Consider the following 19,147-nt stretch of genomic DNA (forward strand, 5'->3'; position numbering starts at 1 on the left):
CCATGATGCATGCATTCACATGCTCTTTAATGTCTTGTGAAGCAGTATTTGTGTGCTGGAAAATGTATTAAAAAAACCAACTATTCGGCTCACAAATCGGCTTCGGCCGAATAGTTTTGCTAACTATTCGGTATACGGCCGCATAGTAATTTCACTATTCGGTACACCCCTACTCTGAACCCTGGAAAACCTGGAAATAATACATCATTGATTTAAGCATTAAACCAAAACACACTTACACTTCAAAATAGATATGTTATTTTCCCTGAACCCCCTATTACCTGACAGCCTCTGCTTATTGCCTAGAGGCAATTTATTGTGATTTAAGGATTCTTGTATTTTTTGAAATTTCCTTTACTGTTGTGCACTCTGTGGCTACAATAGTCCTTTTCTGCAATTGGTAGCTCACCTACTTCTAAAAACCTGTTCCTTAAAAAAAACAAGTTTCTTGGTCTTTTTAGTTCTAAGAGCTTGACTTCCTCTGACTGAGAGTTAAGTTTCAAAACCTCTTATCTCTTTACATAATGTGATTTTACCATACTGCTCTAATCTGCCTTGCTTTCCTATCAACAATTTAGCTTGACAATGTTTCTATTTGCTGCTTTGCAGTCACTTGGTAACATAGCTTTGTCTCTTTTAAAGTCTCATAATGTTGTATATTACATAGTAAATCCACGCTTTTCTTGACTTCTTTTTATTCCATAGATTACTGTAGTATTGCCACGCTTCTTCTGACAGCTTTAATCTACCATGCGCACACTTGTTGGACTACTGTTGACGCGCTGCCTTACATCTGACTGGCTTTTTAAATTCACGTGCCCACGTTTCACTTACTGTAGACACGCCGTTCTGTACTGATGCTAAAGTCAGCTTCTCCCAACCCGACACCCGCGCACACACGAGATTAGCCGGCTACCGCCTCAGCTGATCCTGTCACTCTGCTCAAATACCTGAAAAAAGAAATGCTCGACGGGACTACCTCAGCCTCCTTCATCACGCTGACATGCACTGTTAGGTCCCTTACTCGAACCCGTCCCGGTTCCGGACGCGCTCTAACAATATGCCTTGCAATGCTTCTTAACACACGCACAAGCCGGATAACAGTTACCAATTCTATTCAGATGACGGCACGTGCATTGAAATATCCAGTGCAAGCCGTTAAGGTTATTTACAATGCAATTTCTTTAACTTGAAAAAAATATTTTTACTGTAATGCTGATCAACTTCTTCAGACTTCTCTTCAGCAACTTCTTAACTATTCTGAACATGAACATGCAAATTCCATTTAATAAATTGCTTAAGTAGACTTTCATTGTCCAAAACTCTAATTTCACAGGAGTCACTTATCTGAAGTTATCTTTGGCACTTTCTGATGAATTTCTTCTTGGAGGTGTGGTTTCTTTTCTCTGGTTTCTCTGTTTTCACTGGTGCTCTAGAGCACTGTGACCACTCATAATGGGATCTTGAATGAACAGCAGTTCAAAACTTATCCCGAGGTTTCAAACTGCATCAAAATAGTCTTTTAGCCAATTACTGTTGAGCAGCAAGTTCTCCATTTTGGACTGGGACAATAGTAGCTGGCTGATACGGTGGTTAGGGTAAGGAAAAGAAAATTGTAATCACAACCAGTAAAACCCTCCATAGCAACAACAACTACTAATGCCACCTAGAAATGCCTAAACTATCACCTTCTGTTACCCAGGGACCTGACAGGGTGGCCTACTGTAAATAACAGACTCAGACATGACAGTTCACTGCCATTGATACTGAGAGGCGGCAGCTGGCTTCAGGTTGACACAGTTGCATATTAAAGGTTTTTGGGTTTCCTGCCTCCTTTGTTATCCCCTGTAGCCAGGCCCTGTGTGGTCCTGTTTGAAATACCCCCTGTTTTTATGATAATCAAAGCCACCAGCTGCAGGGCCTAACACAAGAGCAGGGCTGATCCATGGTGCCTTTGTCAGTTGATGAGGTTGACCATGGTAGGAAAAAGGTTGGTCCTCCCCCTTCCTGGGGATGACATTGCTCCTCAGCTCTCACATTCCAACTAAATATGACAGGGGCGGACAGTGCATGTAGGCTTTGTCCAGCCTGAAGTACACAGGTCTATGCTTTTGCCAAGGTGTGAGCATAGGAAAATATGTGTGGATTAGCCCCACACATTTTCCTGAGATTGGTCTAACATCATTCCATTTAATTAAACATTTCAAAAAACCAGGCGAGCGCAAACGCACACCATGCGTGTGGTTGCATTCTTCTCATATTCCGTATGCATATCCTGTATAATCTGCCATTTGTTCACTCAGCTTTAAGGAGCCTATTTTAGATGGCGGTAAATGTTGGCATTCTGGTGCACAGAAGTTTGTATCCAGACTGCCAAATATAATTGAACTCATATCACTTGTTTTTGGCCAGAAGAGAGTTTGCCTTGAAATATCGTAAGTGAACAGAGTTGGTGGAGTCAGTGCTGATCTCAATTGCCTCTCATTGAATGCAAGAATAAACTATGCCAACCAAATCCATTTACCAATAGATGATTGGTAGTAATTACCCAAGGATCGATTGCTCTGGGAGTTGTGAGTTTTTGACACGAGCTGGTGATGCACCATCTCAGGCAACATAGCTGAGGAGGCATCTCATCGCCATCCATGTCATTCCTGGATTCTTCTGCAGTGCCTTTCTATACAAGCAGCTTCCACTAAAAACACCTTCTCACTTATTATTATGCTTTGGAACAAATCATTACAATAGCCTCATCCTGAACCACTTCCCCATGGACCAGCTAGGCAAAGCACATAACTCACTGAGGAAAACACAAATAATGAATCCAATCCTTCCCTGAAGTTTCAGTCATACATCTAACTCACATATGCATCTGTGGCTTCTTAGGTGTCGGGATGAGTGAGAGTGTCAGGATCATGTCAGCTACACTTTGATGCAATATACCCACGCATTACACTTCGACTGCCTGAGTAGTTTACAAGTGAGACTGTGTGTTAGCTGTATTAGTAACAAACTGGGATAGGAGAATTCTTTCAGAAGAGGGGTTTCTTACGCATAAGAATTTAAAAATAGGCAAGGCAAGGGTTTAACCCACATTCAGTTTATAAGTCATTGTCATTGACTATGAGCCTCATTACGAGAATGGAGGTAGCCAAGGAGCTGTTAGCTCCATGGCTGCCTCCGTTCCGGGCTCCATTACCGGGTTCCTGTAATGGGGACTTACCGGGTTACTCCGACATAGGAGGACCCGGTAATTCCTCCTTGCAGGAACCCATCCCCATTCCCCTTTGAGCCCCCATAGGGCTCAATGGGAATGGGGAGAGAGGTAATAACGGGCAGATTACATCTGGGCCATTATTGCCTCCCTCTTCCCTTCGCGGGACCCGGAAACCAGGCGTGTGATTCGTGTCCCACGATGGGAAGCTCATAATCGGAGCTTCCAGAATGAAGGGGGCCGGTCCTGTACCGGCCCCCTTCATTACGGGAGCACCAGCCTTATAATGAGGCCCTATGTCTCGGGAGGATAGCTCAGCGGCAACATGCTCGCCTTGGACATGGATCCACACAGGTTCGATCCCCGGATCCACGCTTAGAAACCGCTGGGTATTAAGCGTGTTATAAATAACCTATCATATCATATCATTGATTACAATCAGAGGGGGGTAGTAAGATTTATTATTAGTGAACAAATTATATTCAAATATCTGAGGGTTTTTCAACTCCAGGCCTATAGGTCCAGAAGCTTGACAGTTTTCAGTATATCCCTCATTAATAGTCATGGGATAAATGTGCATATATGATTTTAAATGCATGCACATGTATTCTTATGAATATTAATGAGGGGTATCCTGAAAACCCATCAGGATTCCGGCCCTCGAGGCCAAGAGTTGGACAACCCTGAATAAATACACATTGAACTTCATTAGGTGACCAACAACACAAAAGAAAAGACATCAAAAGTGACAATTCTGTTCATTCATATCACAATCATACATAAGGATCAACCATACAAAATTAGGCAGTAATAGAATTTTTTTTAAATTCATTAGGCCAAGACATACATTATTGCATTTCTTGCAAAAAACTATATATACAGATTGCCAAGTTTCCACTGTAAATGCACAATTATTATTTCAACAGTCTCCTTCGGATCATGTCGCATAGCACTAATGGTAATCCTTAATTGTACATTATCCAAGTATTGAATATAATGGGCGTTATTGTCCAATGGGATCAATATTCTTAGGGTATAAACGATGTTACCACATAGAGAGATGCCAATCATCATGTTCATTTCCAGTGTGCTCAAAGTAGAAGAAAGCAGGGAGACTGAGCATAAGCGCGTACCCTGCCATAGCAATTGGAAGCAGTCCACACCTTTTCATTATTTGGAGAAAGTTCCAGGGAGAAGGTGACTTTGGTTCCCCTCTATAACATAACCAATGGAGGTTGAAGAGGCTTGGTGGAATACTGCGCCAAGCACGTTACACAAAATCTGAACAAACAAATAATGTGCTGGTGAGTTGGGACCATGCCCTGGCCCAATGAAGGTACCAATTTTATGAGCACCAGAGGGGGCGCATTCTACTATCAAGAGAAAAACAGGGTGGCGACTCAGAGCCGTAATGTGTTCTGTTTCAGTCTCTCTGGCAAGAGCCCAATTATCAACCTTCAGGTTTGCAATCTCGGAGCATGTCGTCTAGAGCAATTAGCCGGACATTCATGATGTTGGCCTTGATAATCATTCTTCCCTCCTTACTGCCTGTGCCGGCCCCATGTTTCCAATTGTAGTGGGGCGATCTTCCAACGCACCTTATAGGGGGACAGGTGTAGGCAGGGGCACAATATACAGCTTAGCCCTTTACTTATAACTTGACCCGCCTCTTACCTGTTTCCAAACCCCACTTTCCTGGGTTTGAGATCACCCTGGTGTACCTCAGTAGGAAGATGGTAAGGGTAGGGAAGATCAAAAGGTTAGGGCAGGCAGGTTCCTCAAATAACCCCAAGGAGAAAACACAAGGTTAGAGTAACTGGAGCACAAAAGAAGAGGCGGACAAAAGGAATGCTGGTGTTCAGTTCTTTTTTAGCTGTTAAAAGCTTACTTATATACTTTTCCGGTACACCAGCAGGGTTTTGTGAGTTTTTTTCAAAAAGAGGCAGAGCACAAGACACTATATACAAATGAAGTTACTCCTGAGCAGCTGCGCTACTACTAAAACACATACATATAGAGTCCTTTAGAAATATAAAATGTCGTAAAAATATATGCAAAGTCTATACAATGCAGTGTATTAAAAAACATTTTAAAAAGAGCTTACAATCTGGCCAGAGCTGTCTCAAGGTCCTTGCTGCTCTCTTGCTCTTCCTTCTTGCTGCGCTCTTTGATGGTGGTTCTTCTGACAGTGGGTATCAGGCAGCAGAAGCAGAGTGTGGGGGCCCCAAAGGCTTTATATGGGCTCGGCGGTGTATGTCAGATGCAGCCCAGCACTCAGAGGCAGTGTGGGGAGCCCCCAACAACACTTCTCAACTTGGGCCACGCCTGCCAGGTGTGACCAGGGAGTCCAGGTAGGCCACCTCACAGAGGGATGGCGCCTTCACTTACATGCAGCCCAGTAGGGCAAAACACACATTGGACCCTCCCATACTATGGTAAGCGCCAATAATTATATGTGTTAGGGGCCTGTGGCAGTGAATTAGGCCACCTGGGGGCAGCAGCAGTGATTAGGGCACTCTCTTGCCTATCAGAGGAGGGTGCTCAGGCAGTGGTGGCTACAGGCACTCAGCAAACCACCCTCAACCCTCTTGCAGGGTTTGAACATTGTGTCTCAGCACTCGGCTTGTGTGGCAATGTTTTTTTCATTTCTTCTAGAGTAAGCGGATCCTCGCGTGCCCGAGGGTCCCTTACTCTGCTTTTCTTGTAATTTCCTGATCCCCAGCGCGGCGTTTGCGCCAGGTTCCGATAATTTTTTATTTCATTATCAGTATCCCCGGCTACACGCACCAGGGATCTTTGTTTTCATTCCCCCGACCAGGGGTCACACAGTTGTCACTACTTATTCTCTATGTCAAGAGTTCTCTTTGTCACTTTTTGAAATATATCATACCTTTTTATTATAAGGTGATTTTAATAATATGATTTAGGCTCCAGTTAGACGATACCCGTTACGGAAACAAAAGCTTACAACGTCGTGTGTATAATGGGAAGCTCGTGACTTGCTGGTAAGCTTGAGCATTTCATTTTACTTTGCAAATACGGAATTAATTACTTTATGCCTTACACATCTGTTAAAAATAGGCCCTGTTTGCTTTTATAGAAATATATGCAAGTTGACAACTTTCCTAACCAACGCACACAATTCTAGTGCTCCTTATATCAGGCACCCCGCGCACATGGACTGCTCTTTCTTCTGTTTGTGATGTGGTTCTTCAGCACCCATTACTTATCTATTTTGAAGTATGTATAATTATATTGCCCAGAATGAGGAATTGTCAGTCCTAATTAATATGTTTTCTTTCTCTCCTTTTTAGCTCTCTCTTCCCATTCCCCTATCTTGTCTTAGTTTTGCTCTTATGTTTTCACATCAATGTATGGTATCTTTGTTGTCACAATTACCACTTGGCGATTATGGAAATGTTTCAATGTTTTGACATAATGTTTGATATTGTTTCATTTTATTGACAGTCACATATATGTCATCCTTTAATACGCCCTGAGGACGGCCCAGAGAGGGCTGAAACACGTGTTGGCGTGTAGTGTTTTCTGTGAATACATTTTTGTAACTATAAGAATGAGACTGCTGTCAGCCATTTTACTTTATGAGTGAAACTTGTGGGTACATATACCTATTCAGATATAGCCTATTCACATAATGACGGTTGGGAAGCGCAGATAGTGAGGCATTTTTCACTATTATTCCATGTTTTCTTAGAAGGGGCACCGAGAATTACCCTTCTACGCCCCACTACTGCAACAAACCCTCGAGAGTAACATTTATCTAAACGCAATGCCAGAGATTGTGCGCATCTACCCATATTGGGGTCAAATTCTCTGACCTTTTCTTCTAGGCTCCAGTGGCAACAGGATTACAGAATCTGGCAGGGGAGGGGCAACATGTACTTGGGACTGGACAATACGACACACTGTATGCTTGTTTCTTTTTTATTATGTATTATATTCCATTTCACATTGATCCCATTGGTCAGCACCTCATCCTCACGTTACTGACATAGGTGTCTGAAAATTCTACCCCTGATGAGGCACCGCTGTTTCGGCCTGGAATGCAATCTGCCTCCACTCGAAAGTAAGACGAGTAGCAATCATGTTTCTATCGAACATAGCAGTGTGCTCACGTGCAAGCCTTGCTTCTGGACGTGTATATTATTATGCCGCTGTCCCGGCCACCGTGTCACTCTGCAGAGCTGCCTTGCTTGGGAAGTCTGGAATGGCCGCCAGCTGCTGTGCAGGCCTCTTCTAGTCGAGTCTACCTGTCCAAGGGGACTTCCCAACCGAGAGAAGTCCACCGCGCATTTCCTTCCTCTAGGGGGCATCAACTTCAACTTGGCGTGGGGGAGGGAGCGATAAAATAAACAGAAAATCCATCTCCATGGTAAAGGCAGCCAATAAAAAAAAACACGTCCGTGCTGCTGTTGTTCTCATATTGTCTGTAATCCAAGGGGTCTAGAACGGTTTGAAATGAATTCCCTCTGCCACTCCTCCACGCCTCCATGCCTCCGCTCCCCATCTCATCACTGCTGCTAGAGAGCAAGGCATTTATTTTCCTTTTCCTTTTAATTAATTTGACCGAACTTGCATTTTTTCTTCCCGCCTCTAAAGGGCACGCCAGCAATAAAACAGAGGAAATGACAACTGTTCAAATAAATAGGTTTTCTGACGCTGGAGTATTGCACTCTCTCCGGTGGGGGCCGTGTTAGTGAGGGACGGCATTGAATGGCGAGCGGCTGCCTAGAAACACTCCACGTGGGAGGATTTCATGTGCCCCAAAACGAGAGCCAAACCCCAAAAGTTGTGCAGGGTGAGATACAGAGGGCTGGTTCTGAGAATAGGGGATGTGTGCGTTGTCTGTCTCTCTTCTTCATGGTTACATGATTATTTTTAAAGAGTTGTAATCAAGGCCACATGTCACCTGATGGTGACTTGAAAGCATGCTTAGACGTTCCGTTCTCTGTGCTAAAATGACTGAACAATAATGGCTGTGAGCCTAATGACATCAGGGACATCACAGAAAATGACATCACACACTTGAGTTTTGAATACTGAGGGGGATCATGGGAAGTTACGTTATAACGAATAGCTAGAAGTATGCCAAGAGACAGACTTCGTGATGTCCATTATATGAAGGGTCACTGGTTTTAAGTATGTGACAATGTAGTGAGTTAGGCTTTTTTGGGTAGTGGAAACTGTGATCTAATTCATTTCTGAGGGTTTCGAATTTTGGCAAACAAGTAGTAGCAGCTGTTGAATTTTTTTAATCGAGGGGTGTAAACATTTCCAATTAATATGTGGGAGTGATCAAGTGTAGTGGAGGAGCACAGAGCAACCAAATTGGGTTCAGGGTACTCTTGCCATGGGCTCGCACCCATTGACATTTTGTAAATAAAGACTAATACTCTGATTCACGGAATTATTTGCTTGTAAAACGGGGATTTGCATGCCATTATGCCCGCAAATATGCATTCGTGAAACAGGGATTTGCGGGCAGAATCGCATGCAACGCCCTATTTCAAACGCAAATAATTCCATGAATCAGGCTTCCAGGGCCTAATTCACAGAGCGTTTTCCAATGGGGTTTTTCCATTATAAAAACGTTTCTGTGAATGAGAATGGTGCATTTACAGCACACTTTCTGTGAAAAATTGGGTAAGAAGCCACACGGGCGATTCATGGAAAAGTATGCATTCTTCCTGCAAAGGGCGCGCGCTGAGAACGACACTGCGCTAGCCTGCGCGCAGAATAAAAAATATTTGCCCCACATATTCATGGAATTCCCTGCACAAAGTAACTGTATATGCAAGTCGCTCCTGGACCACCCCCTCTACGCTCCCCACGCAAAGCAAAAACAGCCAGAACAGCCAGCTTTGCATGCAAGCCCAGGCGGGAATAGATGCACCCTTCAAAAAGTGCGTCTGGACCCCTGCAAGCAGGCCTGCATCTCGGGGCCCTGCGCTGGGTCCCCCGTAGCTGTTACCAGCACCCCAACAACATGTGTACAATGGGTAAAACTCAGAATACCCACGTGCGAACCCACGTGTACCATTCCTGCTCCACACTGCACTGCATATACGCAGCCCTAAGTCCGATCGGATACCTGGTTGCGTACACTCACCAATAAATCCGACATGCAAACCCACCTCCGCATTGCGATTACTATCTGCAAATGTACTTACGCCTGCCTTCGGGTAGCGGAGAGATGGAGGGAGTTGCATAGGCATTTTGCAGCCGAGAGGTTGCACGGTCACATCAATGAATATGCTTTGTCATGTGCATTTGAGGGCATACTATGGACTGCCCTTGTAACAAACACTTTTTCCCTTGTTCTTCCTTATTATCTGAGTTTCACTCCCTACTCCGCCATCGGCACAGGGTTCGTCCACGCTCTGCATTGTGTCTCGCACACGGCACTGGACCTCTCACAGAGATGTACGGAGCCTGCATGAACTCCGTGCAAGTCCCAGAAAAGTCCAGTGCAATCGATTCCATGAATCGATGAATGGGGATTTGTGTGCAGAATGTCACGCAAAATCCCCAATTTGCCACGCAAATAATTCCATGAATCAGCCCCACAGTTTATAATCATTTTATTGGGCAACACATGAAAAGATCCAGTAGATGCCTGGTCACCAAACATGCACAGACGCCTGTATATGCCAATGCTGACAGGCTGTCTGCTCCAATGTATGCCAGTATTCACACAATAGAAGATACTAATGTTTGCTTTGCCCGTAGTGCTATCATAATATAAGGACATACTCTTGTTGACTTTGACCAGAATGCCAGTAAAAATGTCATGCCACTGTAAGACCATGGCCATTCAGGCTGCACCAATATAGGGCAATATATGCTGTATATCCAAGTAAGAACACATATCAGATAGAATAGTATTCTAAGTAAAAATATGAATCAAGTTGGCTTTGCCCATATAAAATTAGTAAAACATGCCATGCTACTTTAAAGAAACACCCACACTGAGTGACCCAATCCAGACCTCCCTCCCCAACCCTGCAGTCCATCACAATCCTCCTCAAGATAATTTTGCCCGTATAATGCCAGTAATACATGCCATGCCACTGAGATGACACATCCACACTGGCTGCCTCAATGTAGTCATCCCCCCCAGTACATAAGAACCCTCCTCATGATGGCTTTGCCTATAAAATGATAGTATAATATGCCATTCCACTGTAAAGAAATGTTCATGCTGGTGGGTCCAATGTGTTCTCCCCTCCCCGGCCCCTTTTCCCCATATGAACAATCATAAAGCCACATTTTTAGTGATCTTCTGAATACCTGCATTGCACTCTCATTCACAACTGCACTACTGCAAACAGACCATCCCTCGCATGGACGCACACATACATAAACACACTTGCAAGCGAAAACACAAAAATATTTCCGACAATATCTGCACAAGCTCTGGATTCTTTGCCACCTCCTCATCTGCTGCAGGCCCGCCGCTATCGCACACCAGGAGGCGGGAGCCGGCCATTGTAATGAAGGCCCCTGTCTGCCCCTTGTCTGCCACCATAATGTCACCCAACGCACACCCCCTCGATGTTCCTCCCACCCCCTCCCTGGTCCCCTGTGATGTCTGCTCTGCCCCCCACCCCCACTCTGGTCCCCTGTGATGTCTGCTGTGACCCCACCCCTTCCCTGGTTCCCCGTGATGTCTGCTGTGCCCCCACTCCCTCCCTGGACCTCTATGATTTCCTCTGTACCCCCCTCACTTGTCCCCCATGATGTCTGTTGTGCCCCCCTCCCTGGTCACCCTCAATGGCCGTTTTGCCCCCACACACACCCTCTTCTGGCCACCCATGATGTCCTTCTCCCCCCACCCTGCTTTGCCTGTATTCTCCTTCCTCCTCTCCCCTTCACCTAATCACTGCAGGAGTTGTCTTGATTCACCATGGTTTTCACCATCACCAACCTGTTGCCAACGCTTGGATTTGACTTTATGGACACTTTGACTTTTGGTGCTTCACCTTCTCAACTCCCATGCTGGACCTCCACCGGATCTCGTACTCAGGGTGGCCCTGAATCATGCTGGCCCATCGTCATCTTGAAATCCTTGCTTACATCTTCCGTTTCCCTGCAACATTATGCGTTTTACTGACCTCCGCAACTGTATTTGCTCTCCCTTCTGCTTCTCTGCTCTTTTTCACTGTTTTATTCTCTGTTCTCTCCTCCTCTCCCTTCTCCCACTCTCCTCTCGCCCTCTCTTACTTTTTCTATGCACTTACTCCACCAGAATTGTCCCTGGACCTAGCATGATAGCAACAACCCCCTTCCCTTACTTGTCCCCCCAACCTCCACTCTCAAGCACTATTTCAAATGTTGTCAGGCCTAGTACGATAGTCGCCTCTCCCTCTTTTCTCCTCCCCTTCTCCCTCACCTCTTGTAAATCTCCAGCTCTACCAGAAATGTCGTCAGGCCTTGTACGGTAGTCGCCTGTCTGTTCCCATTTCCCTCCCACCCCCTCCCTTTCCATCTGTGTCTAGCTCTTGCACTATCTGAAATGTCGCCAGGCTGAATACGATAGTTAATTTCACATTCTTGTTGTTCATGGCCTGTAAGATTTTAATTGTATTTTCCCTTGTTTCCTCCCTTGCCTTGAAGCGCTTTGAAACTCATTGTGTATAGGCGCTATACAAATAAACTATCATATCATATAACCAGCTAGCCTTCTCATTATTTTACATTCACAATGGAGCCGTTGCAGCAAGAATTAAATGACCCAGGCCCAGTAACTATGATGGGAGGTGAAAGAATGCACCTACTCCTATTTGGCCGTACAGCACCTCACCTGTTTGCCCAATGAGCGCTGCAAGGCTGAGGAAGAAAATGACCCGGCCTTGCATGGGACTGCGCGTGTGTGCTGAGGAACTGCAAAGTGAGAAGGAAGACCACGTGTACCTGCTTTCTATCTCTAGGTAGTGGTTCCTTTAAAATGGATGGTGGGGCCGCATACCCATCATGGATGAGTCAAAACTGCAAATGAGACACACTGAGTTAACATGATATGCCCGGAGCAGACACTTTGGTTGAGTGACAAAGCAAGATTTGAGACCACTGGGCAACTCAGGCATTTGAACACATATTTATATTTCCGTTCTTTTTGCAACTTTGGTTTGAAAACACCATCTGAACGTGGAATGCAGTATAAAAAATGTGTGCGTGCTTTGCTAACTGCTGTAAAGTGTTGGTTTGAAAGTAAAGTAGCAGTTTCATGACTGCTTTTATTTTAATGGTGTTTTTATGGTGCACTGCAATCATCATGACTCATTTGTCCTCTCCTCCTTTTTTCTCCCCACACTCCTGTTCGACTTTCAACAATATTGTTTTCTGAAGAAGGGGTAAAAGTAATTTCATAATAAAGCACTCCGACAAATATGTACACCTTTATAGAAATGCGTTCAGCAAAACAAGTACTATTGTAGTAGCATTAGTTCATATGCTCTTAATTTGAAGATTACAATACCAAAATGCAGTTCATTGAAAGGCGGAAACATAGAACCAATGGGTTTTACAAATGTACTTTCAAGATTTAAAGACTAAAAACAAAATATATTGTGGTAAAAGATAACTTTGTTGTTTTTTTCTGAGAGGAAGGCAGGTGTGATATATGATGCGGGGAAAATAGGACATTAAGCAAAAAAAGAACACCTTTTCGTGGTTCAAATAAAAACACGTGGAAATAAAGGAAAATGTTCTTTTGGGTGACATTTTAATGAAGGCTGATAGTTGCTGCTCTGTGTACGTGTTCAGTATAAAAATGCCCCTTTTGTAGTATGGCATTGAAATGTTAAGTATGTCCAGTCCAGTGGGACCAGTGGCGGTGCAGTGTCTGCTGAGCTAGGAGGTTAGGGGGGCGGGGCATTTTTCTCCAGCCTTGCAGGGGGATGGGAGGTGACAGTGCAGCCTCGCTGGGAGAGGAAGCAAAATTAGTCTAACCTGAAAGCAGCGCAGATGCTCTAGAATACACGGGAGCCACAATGCGATTTCAATGGGAAAATGTACAGAGCACATCTTATGCTTCACAGCATCTTGGCGCTAAGCAATACTGGGGGGAGATCAGAGTAGAAACATTGTCAACGCTCGCCTGAAGGACAGATAGTCCTCGGTTTTGCGCAGTCACAGAGGGAGAGGGTTCCACAATTTGGCTGCCACAACAGTGAAGGATTCGACCACCTGTACGGACAAAGTTAACGCGAGGGATGACCACCTGGCAGGAGTGGGCCCAGCGTAGTGCCCGGGATGGGACATAGCAAAAGAATTTCAGCTGGAGGTATTCTTCGCCATTCCCATAGTAGGCGCGATGGACCAAACATATATATTTGAATGAGATCAATTTGGCTACTGGATGCCAGTGCAAACAGAGAAGAATGGCGGTTGTATAAGTGTAACTGTGGGCCAGATTGGCAGCCCTGGCTGCAGAGTTCTGAAGGACCTTCAACCGATGAATGAGGTAGGCGGGCTGGACCAGGTAAAGTGCTTTGCAGTAATCCAGGGCAGATAAGACCAACGAGGCAACTACAGGAGCCTTGAGTTGAGTGGGCAAGAAAGGTAGAACCCTTCTAAGAATTATTATCTGATAGTGACCTTGCTGGCACACTGTCTAACCTGCATTTCAGCTGACAGAGTGGCAGTGATCTTGACACCAGGGTGCTTTACAAAACCGAGAAAGGGGTGGGGAAAAGACCAAGGGAGGGGTGCCAGAACAGACGGGTCCACATAGCCGCAGCAGCAGAAAGGCCAACCACCAACACCTCGGTTTTATTGGGGTCCAGCATGAGCCAGTTACTACTCATCCATTCCCTCCCGGCCCCCCAGCTGCCAAACATGCCCGAAATCTGGACGCAGTTTCTGACGAAGAGAGGTCCAGGCGCGTAATGATTCGAGTGTTATTGTGTAGGAATAGCATAGGAAGCCGTGGGAGGATACGAGTCTGGCCAGAGGATGAACATATATGCTAAACAGAATAGGCAAGATGGCAAATCCATGGGGGACACCGCAAGTGGGGGGGGGGGCAAGGGTCAGCGTGGAAGGGAGGAAGAGAAAGTGACTGAGTGCGACCAGACAGGAAGGAGTCACACCAGGAAGGAACAGCACCAGAGATGCCTGCCTCGATGAGGCGCTCTAACAGGACTGCATGATTTATGGTGTCAAAGGCACCAGAGAGAACAAGCAAAATTAGAGCTTCCATGATGCTCTGGCACTGCAACCGCACCAGATCATCAACTGCCGAGACAAGCACACCCTCAGTGCCACGACCGGGTCAGAAGTCAGACTGAGAAGAGTTGGTGAAAGAAGAGAAGAACTAAGACAAGGGGAAAATTAGTCAACACAGAGCGATCCAGAGATGGTTTCTTAAGGAGTGGAATGATGAGGGCATGTTTTAAACTGGCGGGAATGGGATGGGTAGTGAAGGAAAGATTGACTGCCTGCGTGATCAATGGGCGACAACGGGTATGATTTCCTTCATCACATGCATATGGATAGAGTCCATAGGAGAGGCAGAGCTAAGCCTAACCGAGGCCGCAATGATGTCCAGAGAGAAAAAGACCAGAAAGGAGAACCACGCGAGAGGTGGCTCAGTAACAGAGCCGTGGAGGGTAACTGGTCCCTCCATACTCCTGGAGGACAGATCTTTTTTGGGATATTTTCCATTTATTCTGCAAATAGCACGGCCAGAGAGTCACAAAGTGACTTTGAGGGTGCGATGACCTCAGGAGGGAAAGAGGAGAGCGATCGTACACTGTGAAACAGCTCTATGGATTTATTGAGTGAGCCTTTAACAGGGTGGGTGAAGTAAGTACACTTGGCCTCACGGATGCTTCAAAATACAGAGAAGAAATTTGACGCAGGTGGAGCTTAGCCTTCAGTCCATAGGTACAGTGTCATCTCTGCTCAGCTTGTTGCTTCTTGAGACAAAGGGCTTCAAGCTGATCTGTGAACAAAGGTTCAGAGCGGCAAACTCTGGCTTTTGTGAATTTAAGTGGAGCAAGGGCGTCTGCGGTGCCCAAGCAAGCCAACAAAATAGAATCCAGGTCTAATGTTGAATACCGTTTGCACACAGAAGTTAGCTGCGCTGCTGCATCTGCGGGAAAGATGGTATGCCAGTTGTGATGAGCAGCCAGCAGGGTGTTTTAACAGGGGAGATTTTCATTCAAAAGGAGCCAAGAAATGATCAGTCCATGAGACTGGTAGTGGGGGGAATCCTGTGGTAGAAATCTCAGAAGCAAAAATTAAATCCAACGTATTGCCCAAACTTTGAGTGGGACCAGCCCTCAGCTGATCAAGCAAGGTCGAGGTAAGACGAGTTGCCACCAGGTTGAAGGGGTAATTAAGATTGACATTAAAATCACCCAGTACCAAAAGGTTAGCAAATCGAAGTTGTAGATCGGAGACAAGCTCTAGAAAAGAATCGGGGGACTTAGGGCCAGGCACAGGAGGGTGGTAAATGAGCAGGACATGGATGGAAAGAGTGTGGGATGAGGATGGTATTGTGCTGGTAGACCAGACCACGATAGGTCTCCAGCACCAGTTGGATGCGCTGGAAGCCTATGTTACGACCAACAACATAAGTATAAAACCCAGCTAAATCGCGCATTTTGTCATTCGGAGAAGGACACAAGAGAAAAGTAAAGAAAAAACCCTTGTGGTGGCTGAACAGTGAGGAAATGTTGGAAGTCAGTTACGACCAACAACATAAGTATAAAACCCAGCTAAATCGCGCATTTTGTCATTCGGAGAAGGACACAAGAGAAAAGTAAAGAAAAAACCCTTGTGGTGGCTGAACAGTGAGGAAATGTTGGAAGTCAGTTCATTTTGTTACCTAGGGGTGTGCATCAACACCAGAAAGATCGATACACCAAGAGTCGACTTACTGAGAAGCAAAGCTAAGAACTTAGCCACTCAAGGTTCTATTCTGATGAAGAGATACTACTGTTTCATGTTGACGCCACTGATTACTTTCTACAGGTTAAAGGTGATGCCTATGTTAATGTATGGTGCAGAGACATCATTCTCGCTACCAGAAGCTAATTGGTCCATAATAGAAGGCATTTTTTGTAAAACAGTTCTTCACTTACCTAAATGCCTTCCACTACAGATTATAGGAAGAGAACTAGCCCTGACTTCTCTCAAGGCGATAGCGAGGTGGAAATCGCCATTGTTATATCGTAAATGCATTGAAGATAATCCGAGAGGAGGTTTCCAAGTCCTGAAGATGGCGGTAGAAGACGAAAAAGAAACTATTATCAGAGAATGGAGCAAGATCTGCCAGGCAATCGTTAATGATCTGAAGGAATCGGACGATATACTGATCAGAGACCCAAACAAAATCAAACGAAAATGATATATGAAAGACTGGATTGAGACCCAGGAGGCCATCACAGGATACAAACAATATGAAGATTACTGGTCTGGAGCTAGGAGACCGAATGTGCAGCCCAGTTACCCTTGAATCTTCCTGAATTGCTTTTATAGAACAGCATACATGTGTTTCAGATTAAACATTTGGCCTATGAGGAAAGTGCTACATAAGAGGAACAAGCAGTTCCTGGCGTCCGCATGCAGATTATGTCAGAACTCTAATGTAATTGAATCATTAAAACATCTGACTCTCACCTGCCCAGCTTTGAGAGACGAGAGAACTTCATTCTTTGGAGAGATGAGGACAGAGACTCTTTTATGGGAGGGCAAAACGGGCACTTGCACAGGACCCCCACCATGGAGGGGGCCCCACAAGGCTAGCTGATCTGAAGAAGTAAGATTCCATTGTTCAACAGTCGTAACTAACACACATCAGGATATTTTAAGGGGTGCTGCTGAAGCTCTAACCCATTGCCTTTCTGTTTTGGCAAGTACATTCTGCCATGATCAATTCATCATGTATTGTTTTCTGTGTTCACTGTGGTATACATAGTTTGTGTGGTCCTTATGGCACCACTCTGTAGCATTCTTTCCTTCCTGTGGGAATTATGTTGATCATGTGCAATAGGCAATGGTGAAATGCATATTGATAAATTGAGTGCCACAATGGTCCAGAAGTTAGCTCAGTGTTTGGAGCACCCATTGCAGAGATATGTGTTCATATGCAAAACTAAAATATCACATTCAATCAAGGCTGGCTGAGCCTTTCCTATGTCTAAAGTTTATAAACCTGCCTGCATAGGTACTTGGTTTTGCAGAACAACATCTGCTATTATCAGCAATGTACCTGTACCAGATAGGGGTTGCTATAAAAAAATAACATATCATCCGTATGGGGAAGGTCTAGAAATTGGTTCGTTCAGATGGGGTATTTTAAAAACTAGGCAATCGCCTCCAACAATGGCATAAACTGTTAGTCCAAGAGGTGAATAAGTATCCAAATTCAAGACTATGGAACAACAGCATTAATGTTTGTATCCTTCATTTGCCAGCAGACGTTACAGTGATTCTGGTCAAATCATCTAGTATATCTTACATTACTGTGCTGTGTTCTGTGAGGTTTGCCTTCTTGCATGCTGCTAGTATCATTTAGCCCATTACTAGATCTTTATTCTTATCTAGGCCATTTGGGTGGCAGGGTTGGTAGACAGAAGAGAGCGGACCATATGTTGCAGGCCTCAGGCAAGCATATTTTAAGGTCTGCTTGTTTGACACAAAAAACGGTTTGCTTTTTGGTAAAAGCCAAAGGTTTTTATGCACGTTTATGAATGAAAATGTCACAGCCATTGCTTTGGAAGTATTTAAAGCTTTAAAATACAAAAGACAACCCCAGATTAAATGTGTTAAATCACATCGATTGGTGTGCTGGTTCTTATATATTTCCCTTGATGATGGAGAGAATGAAGCTAGAATCATTCGACTTTTGCATAACACCCTTCTATAATATTTTGTTTAAAAATTGTCATGTTTGGTAATGTGATTTGTGTACTTTCCAAGTTCTTTTTAAAAAATAAAGATCATAGTTTGTCTGGTGTCTTTATCCTGGATAAAGACACCTTCCTGGTAACTTCTAATCTGCCTCCACTATCCATGCTACGGTATGTGTAGCGTTCTCCTTCCAATTGGTGGTCTCTATCCATGATGAGCACTTTTGCATTCTGTGAGGCAGCTAATGTGAGTTCTCTGTCTATTATGGATTACATGTACCTTTTACATACGGTCCTGCATTAATACTACATCTACCTTCCTGGATGTTATTGATAAAAAGTATCCTGTATTTACTAGAACAGTAACCCCTTTATAGACTGTTATTGTTGGTTTTCAAATGCTACTTGCTTATCATTCTGATTAGAGCAAGAATGAAGAGGGCAAGGGGACTTAAAGGGAGTAAACATGCTTATTATGCTGTGAGACAGCATATCAACCTATAGGTTGTGAGCGCGACGGGTGGGGGGGGCGACCAGTATTCTTGATCCCTTAATTCCTTTAATTTGGTCGATGGGGGTCCCAAAGATGTCCCTGCCCAGGGCCCCAAAGTGCTTAAAATGGCCCTGGATGAGTAACAAGCATTTGACAAGATCAGCAGAAGACTGATGGCACATATTGGTGGAAGGAGAAAAAACCCACATCATGTTAGCATTGGTTAAATTTGTGAATTTGTGTTGGCTACATTTAAAAAAAAAATAGAAGACGTTGGAAAAGCAGAAGAAAGAGAAAGATGAAGTATAGGACAACGAGTGACTGCTTAAAGGTATAGGACTAAAGAATAGATTATTGTCCTTGAGTTTTTTTTTCTTTTATCTTTCTATGTATGGCAAGAGGAAATGTATGGTTAAAGGTTTCCTCTGTTGTAAACCATTGAGAGACAAATAATAATAACAACATTTAAAAAAGGAGTGGGAGAAAGGGTAAGGCGTGCAAGAAGGGCCTTCATTTTAAAGCTATAGCATCGAGCAATAAAGTGCCCATGGGCCTGGA

The sequence above is a fragment of the Ambystoma mexicanum genome, chromosome 1p (genome assembly GCF_040938575.1).
Source record: "Ambystoma mexicanum isolate Mex_15411 chromosome 1p, UKY_AmexF1_1, whole genome shotgun sequence".
Taxonomy (NCBI): domain Eukaryota; kingdom Metazoa; phylum Chordata; class Amphibia; order Caudata; family Ambystomatidae; genus Ambystoma; species Ambystoma mexicanum.